Source organism: Arachis hypogaea, chromosome 11 (genome assembly GCF_003086295.3).
Source record: "Arachis hypogaea cultivar Tifrunner chromosome 11, arahy.Tifrunner.gnm2.J5K5, whole genome shotgun sequence".
Lineage (NCBI taxonomy): Eukaryota > Viridiplantae > Streptophyta > Magnoliopsida > Fabales > Fabaceae > Arachis > Arachis hypogaea.
Window position 1 is genome coordinate 37,416,407 of NC_092046.1, and position 8,993 is coordinate 37,425,399.

General features: G+C 32.8%; 1 non-coding gene across 1 annotated transcript; it reads left to right on the plus strand.

Annotated features, from left to right (window-relative positions):
• The first annotated feature begins 595 nt into the window (after positions 1-595).
• Positions 596-699, plus strand: LOC112724275 (small nucleolar RNA R71). The gene has a single exon (XR_003163446.1). It is a non-coding gene; the product is annotated as a small nucleolar RNA R71 (small nucleolar RNA).
• The last annotated feature ends 8,294 nt before the right edge of the window (positions 700-8,993 follow it).

Genomic DNA, 8,993 nt, shown 5'->3' on the forward strand with positions numbered 1-8,993 from the left:
AGAGACTATGGTTGCCAGGCCAGAATGACTCTGTTCAGAATTCTCTGTTTGTTGCTAAGAAGATAATGGAAAAGGCTTGCTATTGCTAAACCTATTTCTTCCACCATTATTATTATTAAAGCCTTGATTAGGCTTCTGTTGATCCTTCCATGAGAAATTTGGATGATTTCTCCATGAAGGATTATAGGTGTTTCCATAGGGTTCTCCCATGTAATTCTCCTCTGCTATTGCAGGGTTCTCAGGATCATAGGCTTCTTCTTCAGAAGATGCTTCTTTAGTACTGTTGGATGCAGCTTGCAATCCATTCAGACTCTGAGAAATCATATTGACTTGCTGAGTCAATATTTTTTTCTGAGCCAATATGGCATTTAGAGTATCAATTTCAAGAACTCCCTTCTTCTGAGGCGTCCCATTGTTCACAGGATTCCTCTCAGAGGTGTACATGAACTGGTTATTTGCAACCATTTCAATGAGTTCCTGAGCTTCTGCAGGGGTTTTCAGATGAAAAGATCCTCTTGCAGAATGGTCCAATGACATTTTTGACAACTCATACAGACCATCATAGAATATACATATGATGCTCCATTCTGGAAGCATGTCAGTAGGACATCTTTTGATCAATTGCTTATATCTTTCCCAAGCTTCATAGAGGGACTCACCTTCCTTCTGTCTGAAGGTTTGGATTTCCACTCTAAACTTGCTCATCTTTTGAGGTGGAAAGAATTTGGCCAGGAAAGCACTGACCAGCTTTTTCCAAGAGTTCAGGCTTTCCTTAGATTGTGAATCCAACCATGTTCTAGCTCTGTCTCTTACAGCAAAAGGGAAAAGCATAAGCCTGTAGACCTCGGGATCAACTCCATTGGTCTTGACAGTGTCACAGATTTGCAAGAATTTGACTAAGAACTGATGAGGATCTTCCAATGGAAGTCCATGAAACTTGCAATTCTGCTGCATCAGAGAAACTAATTGAGACTTAAGCTCAAAGTTGTTTGCTCCAATGGCAGGAATTGAGATGCTTCTTCCACAGAAGTCAGAAGAAGGTGCAATGAAATCACCAAGCATCTTCCTTGTATTGTTGGCATTGTTGTTATTTGGTTCAGCCATGTCTCCTTCTTTTTCAAAAATTTCTGTCAGGTCCTCTCCAGAGGGTTGTGCTTTAGCTTCTCTTAGTTTCCTCTTAAGAGTCCTTTCAGGTTTAGGATCAGCTTCAATAAGAATGTCTTTGTCCCTGTTCTTGCTTATATGAAAAAGAAGAGAACAGAAAAGAATAGGAATCCTCTATGTTACAGTATAGAGATTCCTTTATGTGAGTAGAAGAAGAGAAGAATAGAAGAAGGAGAAGAGAAAAATTCGAACACAGTGAAGAAGAGGGGGTTCGAATTTTGAGTGGAAGAGGAGTGTTAGTAGATAAATAAATAAATAGAAAGAGATGAGAGAGAGAGAGAATTTCGAATTTTAAAAAGAATAAAAGGAAAATATTTTTGTTTTTATTTTAATTATTAGTTAGAATTCAAAAATTAAAAAGAGAAATAAAATTAAATTAAAATTTAAAACAATTAGTTAATTAAATTGAATTTTGAAAAAGTGGGGAGGAGTTTTCAAAAATTAGAGAGAGAAAATTAGTTAGGTGGTTTTGAAAAAGATATGATTGAAATAGAGAACTTTTAAAATCAAACAAAAGGTTAAGTAGTTGATTGAAAAAGATTTGAAAATCAATTTTGAAAAGATAAGAAGTTAGAAAAGTTTTTGAAATTAAGTTTTGAATAAGATATGATTGAAATAGAAAAAAGATATGATTGAAAATCATTTTGAAAAAGATTTGAATTGGAAATTAAAAAGATTTGATTTTGAAAATTAAAGTTGATTACTTGACTAATAAGAAATTAAAAGATATGATTCTAGAATTTCAAAGATTGAACCTTTCTTAATAGGCATGTAATAACTTGAAAATTTTTTGAATTAAAACATTAAATGTTAGTGAGATTTTCAAAAATATGAAGTAAAAATAAGAAAAAGATTTTAAAAATCAATTTTTAAAATTTTCAAAAATAATAAAGAAAAATGAAAAAGATTTCATTTTTGAAAAAGATTTGAAAAAGATAGAATTTTTAAATTGAAAATTTGACTTGACTCATAAGAAACAACTAATTTTAAATTTTTTTTGAATAAGTCAACTCAAATATTCGAAATTTATGAGAAGAATAAGGGAAATATATTTTTTTTATTTTTGAATGTTTAATGAGGAAAGAGAAAAACAATAAAAAGACTCAAAACATGAAAATTATGAATCAAAACACACAATACATGCAAGAACATCTTGAATGTCTAGATGAACACCAAGAACACTTTGAAGATCAAGATGAACATCAAGAACTTATTTTTGAAAATTTTTAAGAAAAGAAAAACATGCAAGACACCAAACTTAAAAATTTTTAAACTTTAGACACTAATAATTCAAAAATGCATATGAAAAACAAGGAAAGACACCAAACAAGAAAATTTAAAGATCAAACAAAGAGGATCATCAAGAACAATTTGAAGATCTTGAAGAACACCATGCATGAGTTTTCGAAAAGTTTTTAGAAAAATTACAAAGATGCAATTGACACCAAACTTAAAATTTGACACTAGACTCAAACAAGAAACACAAAATTATTTTTGGTTTTATGATTTTATTAATTTTTTGGATTTTTTTTTCAAAAATTAATTGGAAAAAGAGAAAATAAGGAATTCAAAAATTTTTAATGAGAATTCCAGGAATCATGCAATGTTAGTCTAAAACTCCGGTCCAGGAATTAGACATGGCTTACTAGCCAGCCAAGCTCTCAATGAAAGCTTCGGTCCAAAATACTAGACATGGCCAATAGCCAGTCAAGCTTTAGCAGATCATTACATACAACAGCTAAATTACTGAGAAAGACAAAGAAGCTCTTCTAAGGATAGTTGAAACCTCGGTCCAAAAGATTAGACATGGCTTAACAGCCAGCCAGGATTCAACATATCTCATGAAACTCTAGAATTCATTCTTAAAAATTCTGAAGAACATAGAATAATTTATTATTTTTTTTGAAAATTTTTTGAAAAAAAAAATAATAAAAACAAAAAGCTTAAAATTAAAATAAAACTACCTAATCTGAGCAACAAGATGAACCGTCAGTTGTCCAAACTCGAACGATCCCCGGCAACGGCGCCAAAAACTTGATGCACGAAATTGTGATCTCAACGGCGCCAAAAACTTGGTACGCACGATCATAATCTCAATTCCTTTTCACAACTCTGCACAACTAACCAGCAAGTGCACTGGGTCGTCCAAGTAATAAACCTTACGTGAGTAAGGGTCGATCCCATGGAGATTGTCGGCTTGAAGCAAGCTATAGTCATCTTGTAAATCTCAGTCAGGCAGATTCAAATGGTTATGGGATTTAAGATAATTAAAATATAAATAAAATCTAAGATAAGATAGAGATACTTATGTAATTCATTGGTGAGAATTTCAGATAAGCGTATGGAGATGCTTTGCTCCTTCTGAATCTCTGCTTTCCTACTGTCTTCATTCAATCATTCATACTCCTTTCCATGGCAAGCTGTATGTTGGGGATCACCGTTGTCAATGGCTACCATCCGTCCTCTCAGTGAAAATGGTCCAAATACGCTGTCACCGCACGGCTAATCATCTGTCGGTTCTCACTCATGCTGGAATAGGATCCGTTGATCTTTTTGCGTCTGTCACTACGCCCAGCACTTGTGAGTTTGAAGCTCATCACAGTCATCCCACCCCAGATCCTACTCAGAATACCACAGACAAGGTTTAGACGTTCTGGATCTCAAGAATGCTGCCAATTGATTCTAGCTTATACGATGAAGACTCTGATCTGAACCAGGAGCACAAGAGATAAACACTCAAGCTATTGCGGATAGAACGGAAGTGGTTGTCAGGCACGCGTTCATATGCGAGAATGATGATGAGTGTCACGGATCATCACATTCATCAGGTTGAAGTACGAGTGAATATCTTGGAATAAGAATAAGCTTGATTGAATAGAAAAATAATAGTACTTTGCATTAATTCATGAGGAACAGCAGAGCTCCACACCTTAATCTATAGGGTGTAGAAACTCCACCGTTGAAAAATACATAAGTGAAAGTGGTCAAGGCATGGCCGAATGGCCAGCCTCCAAAAAGTGATCTCTGAACATAAAATTATTCAAAAGATGTGAAATAAATCACTAAAAATAGTTTTTATACTAAACTAGTAGCTAGGGTTACATAAGATAAGTAAATGATGCAGAAATCCACTTCCGGGCCCACTTGGTGTGTGCTTGGGCTGAGCATTGAGCTTTCATGTGTAGAGACTCTTTTTAGAGTTAAACGCCAGGTTGTAGCTTGTTTCTGGCGTTTAACTCTGATTTGCAACCTGTTTCTGGCGTTTAACTTCAGAATAGGGCAGGAAGTTGGTGTTTGAATGCCAGTTTGCGTCGTCAAAACTCGGGCGAAGTATGGACTATTATATTTTGCTGGAAAGTCCTGGATGTCGACTTTCCAACGCAACTGAGAGCGCGCCAATTGGGTTTCTGTAGCTCCAGAAAATCCACTTCGAGTGCAGGGAGGTCAGAATCCAACAGCATCTGCAGTCCTTTTTCAGCCTCTGAATCAGATTTTTGCTCAAGTCCCTCAATTTCAGCCAGAAAATACCTGAAATCACAGAAAAACACATAAACTCATAGTAAAGTCCAGAAATGTGAATTTTGCATAAAAAATAATAAAAACATAGTAAAAACTAACTAAATTATACTAAAAACTACCTAAAAACAATGCCAAAAAGCGTATAAATTATCCGCTTATCAGTAGTTGTTCAATTATTTTTTCTAATCACATCTAAGTAAATTATACTTAATCACATTACTTTCATTCAAACTATTTTTTTTAATTTGATTCTTAAAAAATTTTATTCATCATGAAATGTTTGTTGAATGACTAATATATAAACTCGTAGAAAAGAAAAAAAAAGAACATGATACATATACAATAATATATAAATTATACCTTTTGTCTCTAATGTACCAAAATTCTTTAATATTTAATTTAGTTAAATTTATTTTTAATTTTAAAATAAATTTTAATTTTATTCTTTACTAATATCAATTTTTTATGGTAGATAATTATTCAATTAATTTTTAATTGTATATAAGTAAATTACTCTTAATCACATTACTTTTATTTTAAATAAATTTATTTTTTAATTTTTCTCTTAATTATATTATTTTTGTTCTAAGTAAATTTATTGTTGATTAAGAAAAAAATTACAAAATAAATTAAATAATTATCTGTCATAAAAAATTGAAATTATTGAAAAAAATAAAAATTTATTAAAAAATTAAAAATAAAATTTAATTTACTTAAATATTAAAGATGTTCAATATATTAGAGATAAAAAGATATAATTTATACTTTATTATATATGTATATGTTCTTTTTTTTTTCTTTTTTGAAAATTTATATACTAGTTATTTTATAAATATGAGTAAAATTTTGAATTTGTAATGTAATTTATTTCGTTAAAATTTATTATCATTTTACTTGATTTGGTAATTCTTCTAAGAGTAATGTATCATTTTTGTTCCTAATATTTTTATTCTATTTAAGTCTTTAATGTTTAAAAATCGTAATGTATTATTTTTTGTCCTATCGTCAATTCTTTTAACAGGTCATTAACAGTAGGATAACATTGAAATGATTTTAAAATGTTAAAGACTTAAATAGAACGGTTTAAATGTCAGAGACAACTTTAAAGTTTATCCAAAATATTAAAATATTAAAGACAAAATGATCATTATTAAAATAGTATTTTTCTATTATTAAACAAGATTACGATACTACCAATGGAATGATTAATTGTTTAATGAAAAGAAGGAAAGTAAAAGTAGAAAAAGTAAAAGAGTGAAGAGGCTATATATAGCGTTCTTTTTTCTTCCAAACGATGATACTTCATCAAAACATTCAAAAGTAGTTAGAATAGTGTCTTATCAACCAAATCAAAAGCTGTAAGGTGAGGGAAAAAAGAAAACGGTGTGCGCCGAGTAGAATATACATGGCGAAGTGTAGAAATTGAACTACCTGCAAATTAAAATTAATTTTTCTCATTGGACAAATTTTGAATAAATAGTATCAGAAAAGATTTAAACGTTGATAAAACTGATCACGAAAAAAAAATAAACGTTATACTCATAAAAGATAAATTATGTTTGACAAAAATATTCAATCGTTAAATTTTTATTGATTTCATTTAAAAAACACGATAAATTCCAAAATTAGTTCTACTATTAATCATCTTCAACCTTCAACTTCTTAGGTGCTTAGTAAACTCAAATTTGTCTTCTTTTTAAATCTGTCCACCTCCCACCTTTCTTCTTTATGAATCTGTCCTTCTTCTCCATCTAAGTCTGATGTTGCTGTCATCATTGCAACTTTCTTTTGCCACTTCTTCTATTATTAGTGCGATCTCTGTTATCACTAGATATTCCAAAAACTTTTTATTGTGCATCTGCATCTTTCCAAATAGAACGAACATTTTGGTTGCCTTAGTAGATTAAAGAAGAAAAGCACAAGTAGTCGCAACAACAAAGAAAAAGAGGAAGAGAAAGATGTGGTTCAATTTCTACATTCTTCCTTCAACTTTTGGAATTCTTTTTCTTTTTTTATTTTCTTCTTCTCCTCTTGAGAAATTAGATGAATGTATGAAAAATTTATGAATTTCAATAACATGTTTAGTTTTTGTTGACTTTGGATTTTTCTTCTTGTAGAGCTTAACCCATACACTACAAGAAAAACATTGAATACCGTCGGATTTATTATCGGATCGAATATGACGGTATGAACGACGCCAGAAATTGTTTACCAGAGAAGTATTTTGTCCGACACTAATTACAGGCGGATTTTTCGCCGAATTTTTTAGAGGCGGTCTCATACCATACCCTATTAGGATCTACCACTGAGGTATCGGAGCCGGGGTCGTCGTTCTCACTAGGCAGTTGAGATTGCTGGATCGCGGCCTGCAATTTCTGCGTGTAGTCCTCATGTGTAACACACGTTGTTATTAGGATAACAGTTAATTGAGTTTGAACCGAATAAATTTCAAACTTAGAATTAATTGAAACTCACATAATAAGTCGCAGACTGCTCATCAGCAAATCTCTCCTTGTTGGCCTTCAACGTATAGGTATACTTGAAAGTCTCCGGCGGTGTTGACTTACGATCTAACGACTTAGACTACACATATTGAAATCAACCCATAAAGTAAATCAAGAAACAACTAATTTAAGTAATAATTAACAAACATTAGCAAACAACTTACTAGCATGATCTTTGTCTTCATGAAGGTCGCCCACCCACCCGTATACTTTGATGACCTCAGCAAAGCCTTGTTAGCGACGTTCAGCAGACGATAACACTTGAACCCCTCATCAATTCTAAAATGGGCCTCCAGTTCCTTCTTGATAGATGGACTGATCCAGATCGTGAGGTGGTCGTGCCCGCCCCTGACGAATGTCGCTCATCATCTACTGAAATCATTTAGCTATCCGGTGGTCGTAGATCTTCCTGATCATGAGATCATGCTCTGTATCCCATATAAATTTCAAATGCACAAAGTGAGTAAAAAACATTAGGTAGTCGAAATAAAATACAGTTCAAATACAGTTAATTCAACAACATTGGGTTCTTACCGTCCACTTCTAAAACCATTGCTCTCTGGTCTCAACAGAGATCTTCGTGTAGCTCGGCCATGGGTGGTCGTACATTAACTTGATCACCTCGGAGATCTCCTGTGTACATGCATTGTTGTTTAGTGCAAACCTATCAATAAAAAAATAAGATAACAAACACATAAAAAAGCACATATATATAAACCTTATCCGTATAAAGGACATTAAAATAGTAATTAATAACTCACGCCTACATGCCATCAGGCCAAATCCTCATGCATATGACGGGCGGTGGTGAAGGGATATCCTGCTAGGACGAATTAGACGAATCACCCCCCGTGGGCTCTGTCCCTGGATCTTAAGGGGGCATAGGAGAAGGAGGCACGTAGTTAGGATTCGAGACCATGATGAATTGCTGGTCCATTGGACCCGCCTGTGATATCATAGTGGTCGATGGGGTAGTCGGGGTAGAGAGCGATGACTGAACAGTCCTTGGGATTTGGTGGAAACCCTTCCTCTATCACTACCACGAGACCCACTCGATCTACCTCTTCTATTTGTCGTCATGTCTACAAAGAGAATATATTATTAATAGTAATTAGTATATACATTACACAAATCCTTGATGGGAAGCAGAAGCTGATGAATTAAAAAATTATTAAAATTGATACGTTGCAAGTATAGTTCTTAATTCACCGAAAATCTGCCTATCAATTTAGAAATGTGTCACAAAGAGTTTAAATCAAAATTACTGGGAGTTTTAAGTTACAGGTCGTCTCCCAACGAGTTGCAGAGAAGGGTGATATCTTATTAATCAGAGGTTCGAAGAAGTTGAGGTAAGTAAATTGGAATGTAAACTGAGGAAAATTAAATGATATGAATAAAAACCTTGACTGGGAATTGATTAGTTAGAATCTCTATCATTGATGGAATGATTTTTTAGATGGATTTATAATTAACGGTTACTCTGTATAGTTATCCTTTACTAGGTAAGGGAAAGTCAAACAAGTTGGATTACTAGATCCGTTCACGAGTTACAACCCACTTAGTTCAAGGGATTGACGTTGGTGACAGGATAGCAATTCAACAATTAACCCAATTACAAATTTTCTTTCAATCCTTCCAACTCAAGAGTTCCTTTTCAATCAATTCCCCATCAAGTAATGAAACTACTCACGCATTGTAAATAATAAACCCATAACACATAAAAGGGAATTAAAAGAAGACATGATTATTGGAATTGAAATTGAATTAAAAAGAAATAATCCTTGCATTAAATAATCATAAAAGTAT